A 13,615-nucleotide genomic window follows, 5' to 3' on the forward strand; every position below is an offset into this window, starting at 1 on the left:
AGATGACCCCAATGAATCTGTCTCCACCTTGTGTCACCTTATTTGGTTCCTCTGAATGTTTGGAAACAACTGCATCCTTTCATCCTTGAGTTGTGTAAACATCGCCAATGTTTTCTTTTTGGGTCTGTGAATGGTGTACACAGTAAAAAATGTTGCCATCCAACAATACTTATTGCGTTCTAAAAAAAAAAAAAAAAACACAGAACTTGTCAGTGACAATCACTGGTAGTGCAGTATGCACTTCACTTAACCACTTATTTAATTGACATATTTTTGATAAAAGTTCATCTCCAAATCATACAAGTGAGAGAGGTCCACTTATAAAAACAACTAGCAACCAAACATTGCCCTTTTGTTTGGAGATCGATGAAATCTCACTTCAATACCACTGATTGGTGCTTGAGACCATCCAAGGCCCATGTGGTTATAATGACAGAGTTTGCTGTTGGCTGATGAAAAGTGATCTCTAGGATTTTTTAAGGAGATATCAGACACCGTGTCATTGGTAAAGCACAGTACTTTGGTGTTCTTCTCACTGCAAAAATGTTTCACTTCCTTGACAGCTCCATCACCAACTATTAACATTGGGGTCCTGATTTTTTCTTGAATAATTTAATTCCATATTTTTCAGTGGTGGTTGAGCATTCTTGGGAAGGGTCCTGTTAAAGTGGCTCAAATCTATTTGTAAGTCTAATGTCAACATTTTGCATTTACTCACAAGCTTTTTCCTTTCTCTTTGCTGTAGCAACCATCCATGGCCGCTTACTCTGGGTTGAGACAACCCACAACGCAGCCCATCTGGATTCCTCGATAATCTGCTGGTGTCTTTGTGCTTTACTCCAAGTAAATTCCAGGGAGAAATGCTGGAGGATGCATTACTGTTTCCACAGTCTACATCCGTCCTCGGGTTGAGCTAAGTGTAAGTCTGTTAGCACACTTCTAGTCACCATTTTGAGACATTGGTCGAGTGGTTTCTTTCCACAACTGACCATTTACATCGACATAATACTTCAAGATAATGGATTTTAGATTTCACGATTGACATCCACTGCAGTAGTCCGCGATAGTCCTGAATGGAAAAGAGACTCATCTTGATGGCTGGTCTTGTGGCAAACACCAGGCATTTGCTAATTAGGAGGCCCTATCATGTAATGGTGAGAGGGCATCAGAAAATTTTGGAATATGGCAACAACTGACTATCTCAAAAAATGTACCATCCCACAGGTTTATAAAGTATCCAGGAATCGCTCCTTCTATTTTTTTTTTTTTTTTTTTGGGACAAGCTTATCACCAAGAAAAATATCTAAACACAGGCAAATCAAGCAGAGCAAGGAAAAAGTGTCTGCACTGTACGAGAGTGAGAATAAATATTTAAAATATGGTGCAACAAGTTCTCCCCCCATTGCCCAACACAGCTAAAAAAGTACTTTTATTAAGCTTAAGCTCTTCAGGTCATTCATGAGTATGATCATTCAAACATTTGAGATGCTAATTTTATTGTTATATTGATGTGTTAGAACAGGTCAGTGACTTTAAATTGGCAAATTTTAATTTATAGCTTTGTTTAATTTTTTGGGGGCTACCTCTCCTGAACTGGTTTTCAAAGTGGGTGTGGCCAGAAAATGGATGTTCACGACTCTTCAAGGATGGCAGTGCCAGTCCTTAATATTGTTGACACTCTCGCATTGCATTAAGGTCAGAGTTAGTATGCATTACACTGACCCTTACAATTGTGTGGTAAGGTCGCTCAAATGTTGCAAGCAAATGCATACAGTTGACATCCAAGTGATGGAATTTGTGCTTGTGAAAGCCTGGGAATCTGTTTTGTAAAATTGAGTGTTTCAGTGAACTGCATGCATCAAATGTAAATTTGGTGCATTCATAATCCAAGACAGAATCCGTCAGATCCTGGTTATACCAGCTGTGGTTTTAATAAACAAGTGGTTGGGTATCACAAAAGGGAATCAATAGGTATGGAATGCATCGCTGATATGCTGTATATATATAGCGTTGGCCTAACAGTTCTGAGGTCCGGGGTTTGATCCCGGCCCTGCCTGTGTGGAGTTTGTAGGTTCTCCCTGTGCATATGTGGATTTTCTTCGGGCACTCTAGTTTCCTTCCACATCCCAAAAACATGCAAGGTTAATTGGACACTCTAAACTGCCCCTATATATATATATATATATATATATATATATATATATATATATATATATATATATATATATATATCCATTCATTTTTTTGCTGCTTATCCTCACGAGGCTCGCGGGGAGTACTGGAGCCCATCGCAGGTGTCAACGGGCAGGAGGCAGGGTACACCCTGAACTGGTTGGCAGGCAATCACAGGGCATATCGAGACAAACAGCCGCACTCACAATCACACCTAGGGGTAATTTAGAGTGTCCAATTAATCTTGCATGTTTTTGGGATGTGGGAGGAAACCGGAGTGCCCGGAGATGACCCACGTAGGCACGGGGAGAACATGCAAACTCCACACCGGCAAGGCCGGGATCGAACCCGGGACCTCAGAACTGTTAGGCCAATGCTTTACCAGCAGATTCACCATTCCACTATATATATATATATATATATATATATATATATATATATATATATAAGCAGCCTGGGAAGACAGATGCCAAATGCAAAACATAATGGATTACAATCTTGTGAACAATGAAACAACTGCGCCTCCTGGCAAAAAGTATACACTATTATAGTAATTGTTTTTTTTTCTTCCTTAATGGCCTGATTGGCCTTTAAGGCAGCAGTGTTTATCCAGTCAACAGGTTTGGTTTAGAGCTGGGATAGGGTCCGGCACTCCTGTGACCTTCATGAGGATGAGCAGCTCAGAAAATGGATGGATGAGTGCTTCTCCACAAGGTGCATACGTGAATAAAATAGAATGAAAATAGAAGAAAATCTTAGGTAAGAACAGATAAAATGCTTACATCAAGGCACAGTTATTGCATAAATAAATAAATAAATAAATAAATAAATAAATACATGAATAAATACATGAATAAATGCACATAATGTATTTTGTAGTCTTATGCTCCCTGTCCAGGCTTTGGTCGATCATTAAAACCAAGGAAAGCAAACAAAAGTGTAGTTGCACAGTCTTACATTACAGTACTATGTTCAGTGGTTTTGAGTTCAAGGACTTGATGTATTGTGGGACCTGTACCGCCTGCCAGAGGGCAGCAGGTTCAACAGGTGGTGACCAGGATGTGAAGAGTTTATGTGTGCCATGTTCACTGTCTACCACTTTACTTCTTCAGTTCCATTTATTTTCCTTTCTGCAAGTATTAAATTGTTCATTTACATCTGCATCACAATGAATGAAAAAAAAAAATCCAATATTTCAATAGAAAAAAAATTGCTAAAAGGGATTGGCTTCCAACCAGGTCAGGGTGTACCCTGCCTCCTGGCTGAATTTAGGTGGGACAGGCTCCAGTAACCCCTGACCCTTGTGAGGATAAGCGGCTCAGATAATGGATGCTTTACATTTACTCATTTACTGTATATTGAGCACTGAATTTTTTCATATTTAGTTTCATATGGATTGTTGTAGGTTAAACATTGGCCCACCGGCCCCGTCTGTGTGAAGGTTGCATGTCCTCCCTGTGCCTGCGTGGGTTTTCTTCAGGCACTCCAGTTTCCTCCCACATCCCAAAAACATGCAACGTTGATTGGACACTCTAAATTGCCCCTTGGTGTGATTGTAAGTGAGAAGTTGTCTTTCTCCATGTGCCCTCCGATTGGCTGGCAACTAATTCAAGGTGTACCCTCCCTCCCGTTCGTTGACAAATGAGATTGGCTCCAGCACTCCCATGACCCTTGTGAGGATAAGTGGCTAAGAAAATGGATGAATGTATGGATGGATGGAAAGATGACTTGTAGAGTTTTAATATGTACTACTGTGTATTACTTAGTGTTGTTATGAAATGATACAACTGCGTTGCCTTTTTATCAACTGTAGTCCAGTCCATATTGACGTGATAAAGGCTGCAGAAGCTGCAATGACACAAGAAATTACACATATTTTACATAAAGAGAGGAAAAGAGCATCCACAAATGTAAGTAAGGCGGGAAGGATTTATGTGATGGGGAGAGCTGTGAAGTCATTTATTTTATTGCTGCTGGCCATCCACAGCTACAATGTTTTGATGTGATGTAACAGGTCAACTAAAAATGCTCTATGACCATGGAAGCTGAAAGGTAAGATACTGCCAACTAGTGTTGTGGAGTTTTGCAGAAAAAAACACTTAGAGAGAAGCAAATGAACTGCGAACGAGTATGTGTGCATTTTTTTTTATGTACAAAATGGTAAATCCATGTAAAGCCACACTCCACATTCTCCCAAGTGTATCTCCCAGCTTGCATCATGCTTTTTTTAAATAAAGGGAGTTCTTACCTGCCAAGTCACTTACAGTTCAGATGGGTTCCCGTCATTCTAGTTCAAAACTCCAATACATAACACTGGTCCTGAAAATACAAGAGGTGAAATAAAATTATTGCTACTTCAACATACTCTATGTATACTTTCCCATCCATAGATTAGTATTCTCGGTGGAACACAGCATTAATAATGCACCACAAATGAAAGCCCGAGATACAATAAATCAGTGGCTAAAATTCATATATATTTTTTTATCCCTCTGGATGAAATAAATTTGATCAGAAATTCTCTTCACTGGTTCGACTGTAAATAGTGATTGAGTCATCTAGTTAGCTTTTCTTTCGAACTCTTGCTACGTTTGAGAGCAGTTCTCTGCAGTCATCAACACCGAATTTTATTTAATTTTTTTTCTGCAAACTGTCTGCATGTGATTGTTTTTTTACCAGATAATGAAGCACTGTCTGATGTTTATGGCCACGATGAGCCAGGTTTTGCTGGTAACCCTTTCAGAACCTCTATTGGTCCCTACATATTCATGGCATGTTGTGTTTTAGTTTTTATTCTGTATTTAGTTTCTTTATCCCAGGTTATTTAATGCAATTAAACAAAACATTTGCCCAATTACATCATTGGCTTTGAGTCTGTTGTCTTTACTAAAATCAAGGCATTGCAATTGTACAAATGAATAATTATACCACAAAGACTAAATTAGTTATAAAATTATTCAAATATTTACTCAGCACTGGCATTCTCAAAATGGTTCTAAGTCAGAACTGATTTTCATATCCACCACTAATCCTCATACACTTGGATGAAACACTTCCAAACTTGAACAGAGACACAGAAAAAAGAGAGATGCATGCTAAATAAATAAAGGTGGACAAAAGCAAACAGAATACATCATCATGCCCACAGAGTGCAGGATAGTGTATACACATATAGTAGCAAAGCAAAGCAAATTTATTTGTGCAGCGCATTTCATACACAATGTAACTTAATGTGCTTTACATGATTAAAAGCATTCAAATACAAAAATAAAACATTTGAAAATAAAAAGTACAATTATACAGCTTCAAGTGCAAGAAATATCCCTGAAAAGTGGAAGCACTCTAAAACGCAAGAAATAAAGAAGAGATTTTAATCTGGATTTTAAAACACTGACACTTGGAGTTGTACCAGAACTATAAAATCTATTCTAAAGATGACTGGAAGGCAGTGTCAAGACTTAAAAATTGAAGTGATGTGCTCTGACCTCTTTGTTCTGGTCAGAACCTGAGCTGCAGCATTCTGAATGAGCTCCAACTGTTTGATACTAAGTATGAAGATCATTACAATAGTCAAGTCTACTTGAGACAAAAGCATGGATGAGCTGACCTGGTCTGCTTAACACATGCAAGCCTTCACTCGAGATATGTTCTTCAAATGGTAAAAGGCAGTTTTAGCAATTGATTTGATAGGACTGTTGAAGGTCAGGTCGGAATTTATCAGAACTTGGATGTCGCTTTTTAACGATCACGAGTCCAGGTATTTACGAACAGCAATCCTTTTTTTCTTTATTGCAAAAACAATTCTCAGTTTTGTTGTGGTTTAGTAGAAGCAAATTTTGGCTTATCAAGTTATTTATCAACTTTAAATCGTCGCACAACACCTCAATCGAACTGTAGTCATATGAAGACACTGGTTCATATAACTGTGTGTCACCTGCATAGCTATGATATTCAAAACTAAAGTTCTGGAAAATTTTACCCAAGGCCTAGCATACAGAGGTTGAACAGGAGGGGGCCAAGAACTGACCTTTGAGGGACCCCAAATGGCATTGCCATTTATTGAGATTGCACACTCCCAAATGGTTACGAAGTAGCCCCTTTCCTCCAGCTCGGACCTGAACAATTCAAGGACGGTTCCATTTTGTCCTGCCAACATTCCCAACCTGTTTAGCAGTATATTGTGATCCACCGTGTCAAAAGCCGCACTGAGATCCAACAAAGCCAAAATTGACAGCTTTCCCGAGTCAGTATTCAATCTTATATCATTTAGGACTTTGATAAAAGGAGATTCTGTACTGTGATGAGTTCAGACAACTGATTGAAATTTGTCAAAAAGTCCATTTAAATTCTCAAGAGATTACTGAGTTAATAAAAATATAATAACTTTCTCAACAAGATTGATTATGAAAGGGAGGTTAGAGATTGGTCTATAGCTTGCTAATACTGAAGTGTCCAGTGCTCTGTTTTTTAGAAGAGGCTTAATAGCAGGAACTTTAAGAACTTTACAAAACACGCCAGACTCAAGTGAGCAATTGATTATTTGTTGGGATTTCTCTGGACACCCCGGTTTCCTCCCAGATCCTAAAAACATGCAACATTAACTGGACACTCTAAATTGCCTCTAGGTGTGACTGTGAGTGTGGTTGTTTGTCTCAATGTGCCCTCCGGTTGGCTGGCAACCAGTTCAGGGTGTACCCTGCCCCCTACTTTTTGACAGCTGGGATAGGCTCTAGCACTCCCCGCAGCTAAGAAAATGGATGGATGGATGGATGGATGGATGGATGGATGGATGGATAGTATTGAGTTGAGACAGTTTGTTGATGGTTTCAGCTGCTCAACAGTTTTCTCTCCTCTTGGTGGACAGGAGAAGCTACAGGAAAACTGGACTAGTACAGCCAAGGTGATCAGACAGACAGGCAAGGGACAAGGGGACTTGGAGGTGGAACCCAAAAGTACAAGCAGTCATACAAGGAAAGAGGTTAGTGAAGAAGTGGGACACTGAGAAGACTGAGGAGTGGCTAAAGGAATATATTGTGATGCAATGTGGGGCAAGGTAGAGGTGGCTGAGGCTAAACAAGAGGCAGATGATAACATGTACACCAGGTTGGACAGTAAAGAAGAAGAAAAGGATCTCGACGGGTTGGCTAGACAGAGGGATAGAGATGGGAAGGCTGTGCAGCAGGTAAGGGTGTGTAAGGATAGAGATGGAAATATGTTGACTGATAGTTGGTTAAATAGATGGAAAGAATACTTAGAAAGGTTGATGAATGAAGAAAATGAAAGGGAAGGAAGAGTCGAAGAGGCAATTGTGGTGGATGAGGAATTGGCAATGATTAGTAACGGGCAAGTTAGAAAGGCAATAAAAAGGATAAAAAATGGAAAGGCCATTGGTACTTATGACATACCTGTGGAGGTATTGAAGCAATATGTGGGAGTGGCTGTGGATTTTTTGACCAACTTGTTCAAGTGAATACTAGCAGGTGAGAAGATGCCCAAAGAATGGAGAAAATGTGTGCTTGTTCCCATTTTTAAGAACAAAGGCGATGTGCAGAACTGCGGGAACAATAGGCGAATAAAGATGATGAGCCCCACAATTAAGCTATGGGAAAGAGTAGAGGCGACACTTAGTACAGAAGTTAGTATTTGGTAGCAGAAGCCTGCTTTCATGCATAGAAAGAATATCAGAGATGCATTATTTGCATTGAGGATTCTAGTGGAAAAGTACAGAAAAAGTCAGAAGGAGCTAAATTGTGTCCTTACGGATCAAGATAAACCCTATGACAGAGAACCAAGAGAGTAACTGTGGTACTGCATGTGTAAGTCTGGTGTGGCAGAGCAGTATGTTGGAATAGTACAGGACATGTATGAGGGCAGCAGAACAGTGATGAAGTGAGCCGTATGTGTGACACAAGAATCTAATGTGGAGATGGGACTGCATCAGGGATCAGCTCAGAGCCCCTTTATGATAAGAAAAATACCAACTATGGTAAATTGCATCAGTCCAGGTAATAGTACTGGAAATAGAACGTGCATAAAACAGCCAGTCAAGAAAAACATTTTTTTCTTGTTGTCATCAAGCTGTCTCCATAACCAATTTCTTCAAAGAGATGATGTTCTCCATAAGAGTAGTAGTACAACAACAAATCACACCTGATGCCATTATCTAATTCTTTACAACTGTGGGTATTTTGACATGCAGGTCAGACCACATCACCTGCTGGAAATAAGCGGAAATGCATGCCAGGCTTAATCTATTGACTGCAGAGCCACCAGTTCAATCAGAATCTTTAGTCGGGGTAGACTATGTGGTGTTAGGATGTGGTGAGCATAGGCTCCCAAAGAAGTAGCAAGTGCTGCAATCAGCTCAGTTGCTCCTGCCATTTGTCATTCTGTAATGGTAAATCCATCTGTGTCTGTTAGAAAGTTCCTGCCAAGCTGAATCGCTAAGGCAAGAAAGAAATAATGGTAAGGGGGATGGATCGATGCCAAATGAAAAATATCATGACACAAATGCAAGACTGTGCCATTTTAAAAGCATTGAGATATCATACTGATTAGTTTACAAAGACCCATGGAATCAAATAATTTTGTTCCTTGACACACTGCAAATCCACACTGGGTTTCCTTTCATATTTCAAAAAAAAAAAAGAGCCGAAGTAATATGATGGTGACCAGATAAAACAAAATAATAGGCTTAAGACAAAAAAACAATTACGTGGAACAAAGAAAGCCATTTTATAACTCTTATATTAATTAGTTTGATGTGTGACAAAAGAGAATAAAAATGTAGCAAAAATCAACATTTTCAATTAAAACGTATCTTGAGAGGATACCACCTTTGTTGGTAAACAGACTTTTATTCTACTTATCTCTAGGAGAGACACCCTGAGTGTGTGTGTACATGCGTGTGTGTGTGCATGCATGTTTGTGTGTTTTTGCATGCAGTGTGACATGCACTGCACGAGTGACAACTATTGCCAGATCGTTGGATAATATCTGTGTATAATTTTATATATATATATATATATATATATATATATATATATATACACATATCAGTCATACACATTTGAAAAATATACGGGTGTGGTCAGTCATACTCGCACATAAAATTGCGGGTGTGATTAGGGATGGAATCTCAAGACCTTAAAATAAATTACTGGATTGTTATAAAATAACTGTAAATTAAAAATAAAACAAACAAATACATACTTAAAAATAGAAAACAAAAAAATCAAACTCAGAAATGATAGTTTCCAATTTTAAATGATATTAGTAGAACATAATATAAAATGGTATTTTAAATTTTTCATCAATAAAAATTCTTGAATTGACAAACTTAATCTGAAGAAAAGTTAAATGCACTTGCCTGTCAAGGAATAAACATGAATGGTCTATACCCACAATGTTTTGAAAATGCTGAAAGCTTAGTTCAAGATAATCGGTGTTAGTGGCAACAAGCTAGCGATACATTGTCACAAAAATTCCTGTCGGCAATCATGATGTATTGTTATAATCTAGCGTAATTTACGGCGGTATCTATTGTCAATCCATTGATGAAAGATAGCAGTAGATGATCTATATCTTCCTATAGCATGTAGAGGGGTAAAGTTTTCAACTTCAAAATAACACGTACCATGGGCAAAATGACCGTTTGCATTTAAATATATGGACAGACTAGTCTAACGTTAGAATTTAGATTAAGTCAAAGTAAACCACAATCTCATACTTATTATTGTTATATAATAAAACATTACCTGTGTTATATCCCAGAAATGTTTTCAGTGCAACTGTATTTCCTTTGGCGAGGCTCATAATGCTGGTGACTTTAAACGTAAATGCGCTCGCAGTACATGAAGCAGCTCTGAACATGCGCTTTAGGGCTAACTTCCCAACATGCTCAGAACGGTTAACTTGCATTTACTATTTCTGGGTGAATACTGATTGTTTAAGAGCAGGCTTGTATTGTTCATAATGTTTTGGAAATAAACACATACATTAATGTCAAGACTACACAAATTAAGTGACGTCTTTCAATATCTATTTTTCCTAATCTTGACAGATTTTATGTACGCGATTTTTCATGCTTGACTGTACATTTGCGAGCGCGCCCGTCAAATGTGACTGACTTATATATATATATATATATTTCATGAGCTATATTTTAACAATTCCTGTCACCTGCGGATAAGGTAATTGGTTAGCCTTTAAAATGTTTCCGTCTAAATATAATATGGTCTGTTTTCATGAAGACCCTTTCATTAGGGATGAGAGGACTAAATGGAGATGAATAGTTGGTGAATAGGACATTAAGAGGAACCAAAAGGGAGGCCTAATGGGTTCCATCAGCAAAATGTCTACTAAAAAGGCAGATTTACAGAGGGGTGCATTATATGGAAGGCATACCATACAGTATGGTGCATAGTGCACATCTGAAAGAGAAAACTACGAATATTCCTCTGAAAAATGCCTCAGAAGGCTTGCCATTCTTCCACTGAGATACAGGAGGATTAACATGCTAAGCCGATAAGAATATGTAATACGAATCACTGATAACTAAGAATCGCTACAGTTCCACGGAGGAAATGGAGACGCAGTCTTTGGGAAGAAAAAAATGGATGGTAAAAATTGATGCGAGGTATAATGTGCAGAGAGGAAATGTGAGATAATACTGAGAAATGAAGTCCTTAAAATGGGAGAAAAGGAGAATACAAGTTAAGTGCCAACAAAAATTAAACAGAAAAACATCTAGAGGCACAATTTAGCTCCGTTCACACTTGCCATGTTTCATTTTGTGAAACAGCAAACTCAGTTATTCACAAAAAAAAGAAGCAAATTGTAAGCGTTTGAAGAGGAGGTCTCAGTCCTCTTGCAAGCACAATTTCTTATCCCTCAAGTTTAAACACTGACACACTGGTATTAAAAGGGCAGCAAAAGAATGTGGAAATCATGAAAATTCAGTTAGGTTCAAAAGTATTCATACAATGAATGCTTTGAATTGAATATTACTTTATTATCCCAGCCAATGGATGTAAAAAAAAAAAAGATTCAATATCAAATGTGGAATGCTGTGTGTCAGCTGTCATTCAAAAGTTTTCACAAAAATATTAACATAGCCATAATTTGGAATACTTGGATGGAAATATTTTGTAGTTGATGACTAACTAAAGTCTAGAGCCCACTGTCATCTTCCATGAAAATTATTTGCCAGGCCTTCATTGTAACCACCGTCAGTTGCTGTATGTTGAGTTTTGTCTTGTGTAAGTGAAAATAAGGCACCGCGAGGTGGGAGAATATGTTCACAGGACAACTACACATGGCAGTTTTCCATAAGCCATGTAGTGTAAGGGACACCGCAACCGTGCTTCAGTCCGATGAGACAATAGTGGAAATCTTTGGCCTAAATGCAAAGCACTATCCATCGAGGGGAAAACATTTAAATGTGCTGTTTTCAGAGGCTCTCCTTCCATTCAGACTGATCTTGAGCTTTCTTGCAAAAAAATAGAATAGGTAAAATAAGCAAAAGATGCCTCTACAAGTGCCGGCATGACCCGCAAACCTGAAAATGTATTTTCACCACAATGTGAAAGCTTCTGTGCATTTTGATTGACTGGGACATGAAGACACCAAGATACAAAAATTATAATTTTGAATAGAATCAAGGCCAGGGACTGACTGAGTGGCCGTGCAAGGAAACACTTGCCTGACCCACATACTTCAATCGGGTTTGGCGACAGTGCTCAGTAAGAAAATGGAGGGATGAATTCCTTTTGACATATTTGACGTTGGCGTAATCCAAAAGTAATTGAAACTATTCAAGGTACATTACTTAAATATTGTGGTAAAGGCATTATGTCACTGAATATATTTTTAGACAGGCAACTAGTACCTGTATCAGAATATATATTTTAAAGCAACTGTACCAACCCGAAAAAGATTATTATAGTGTTGTAAATAAAACAATTCCTATCACACAAAGCTAGAGGCCATATTCTCTTTGTCCCAGCAGCAGAACATGCCAGCGTCAATGTGTCCACAATTATCCATATATGATCTTGCAAAGAACTGTGACTCACAAAAAAAGAAACTCTTTTTTAAAATACATATTGTGATTGATACAAAGCTGATTTTTGTGTGTCCAGCACAGTCACTACAGTTGATAACATAGGGCATAAATGGATTTGAAAAAAATATGGTCCCATCCAAAGGTGGAAATGAGACAAATAAGACAACATTGGAGTTTGTCTGCTTAAGGCATGGCAAAGAGCTGTGGGGAAGCTGAATAGTCTCCACTGAAACCAGTGTATGACGCAACCACTCTTGTATGTATCCTGTTAACGGAAGCATTGTTGCTCGCTCTGAATTAGTTGACAAACCATATCAGTGTCACGGACGAGACTCGGGGGTGGACCCAAATGCACGACTCAGGTGAGAGGTAAGCAGTGCAGAATAAGCCTTTATTCGTTCCAATGTCGGTTACCAGGGAGTCAGTCCAAACAAGCAGCAAGATCAGTAACGGCAGGCTTACGGGGTAAGTCGGGAGACAGGCGTTGGTCGGTACACGGGAGGTAGACGTCAGGAGTACGGTAGTGCGGGAACGAGGCATGAGAGGCAACGATCTAGCAGAGTCTCTGTCATCCCCCGGGTCCTATATGTACTGGGTCTAATCGGAGGTCATGAGGCGCAGGTGTGACCCTTCCGATTAGACGGCCACGCCCAGCCCTGGCTGGAATCCAGGATCATGACAATCAGATTGTGATTCACACTAGGCTTAATACACAGTGGTATTTACCATAAGATGTTGTTTTGTCATTTTTAAGAATAAATGTAATATTAAAGGTCTACTGTCATGAAATGGATGATTTTTAGTATGCGATAATGAAAAAACATCAGCCAATATGTGCCCATGTGTTTTTTCACCACAAAACATGATTTTGACATATACAGCTTTTTGTAACTCCCGCCATGAAAATCCTCTTGAAGGATTTGTTTTCGAGAAGAAGGAAGAATTGATGTAAAGGACAGCGGCGCCCCCAAGTGGACTCATTTGTTTCCATTAGTTTTACCTCCGGAAAGGTAGCTCGTTGTCCCTTCGTGTTAGCCAAAATGCCGGCTCATTGCATTGCTGGACATTGCTTGAACACTCGGTAGAATGGTTTTACCCTTCATAAATTTGCAAGAGATCCCATTCGTTCTGAAAAATGGATTGCAGGGGTGCAGAGGACGAGAGATTCGTGGGTTCCGAATGACAGGTAGGTGTGTATACAGCTACTACAAAAAATAGTAGTTTGGGGCAGACCACGTAATCGGTCTTCTCATAACATAACAAAAGATCCGCGTATGAAATATGTCAATGTGCGCGTCGGACGGCGGCTAATCTGAAGGACCCAGCCAAGAATGCCTCACTCAGCCGCGTCCGCGCAGTAATGCGCCCCGGCTCAAC

General features: G+C 39.1%; 1 protein-coding gene across 4 annotated transcripts in view; it reads right to left on the reverse strand.

The window, feature by feature from the left end:
* The window catches only part of LOC133502157 (leucine-rich repeat-containing protein 4C-like), a 76,271-nt gene that overhangs the window by 14,317 nt on the left and 48,339 nt on the right, over positions 1 to 13,615 (reverse strand). The window contains exons 1-2 of one of the 4 annotated variants that reach the window (XM_061822631.1): positions 12,701 to 12,799; positions 4,437 to 4,491 (exon numbers count right to left, since the gene is read on the reverse strand). The gene's annotated coding sequence lies outside the window, so the exon portion shown is untranslated. Of the gene's footprint in view, positions 1 to 4,420; positions 4,492 to 12,700; positions 12,800 to 13,615 lie in introns of those variants that run through there. The other 3 variants (XM_061822629.1, XM_061822632.1, XM_061822630.1) reach the window with 3 other exon arrangements.

Source organism: Syngnathoides biaculeatus, chromosome 6 (assembly GCF_019802595.1).
Source record: "Syngnathoides biaculeatus isolate LvHL_M chromosome 6, ASM1980259v1, whole genome shotgun sequence".
Lineage (NCBI taxonomy): Eukaryota > Metazoa > Chordata > Actinopteri > Syngnathiformes > Syngnathidae > Syngnathoides > Syngnathoides biaculeatus.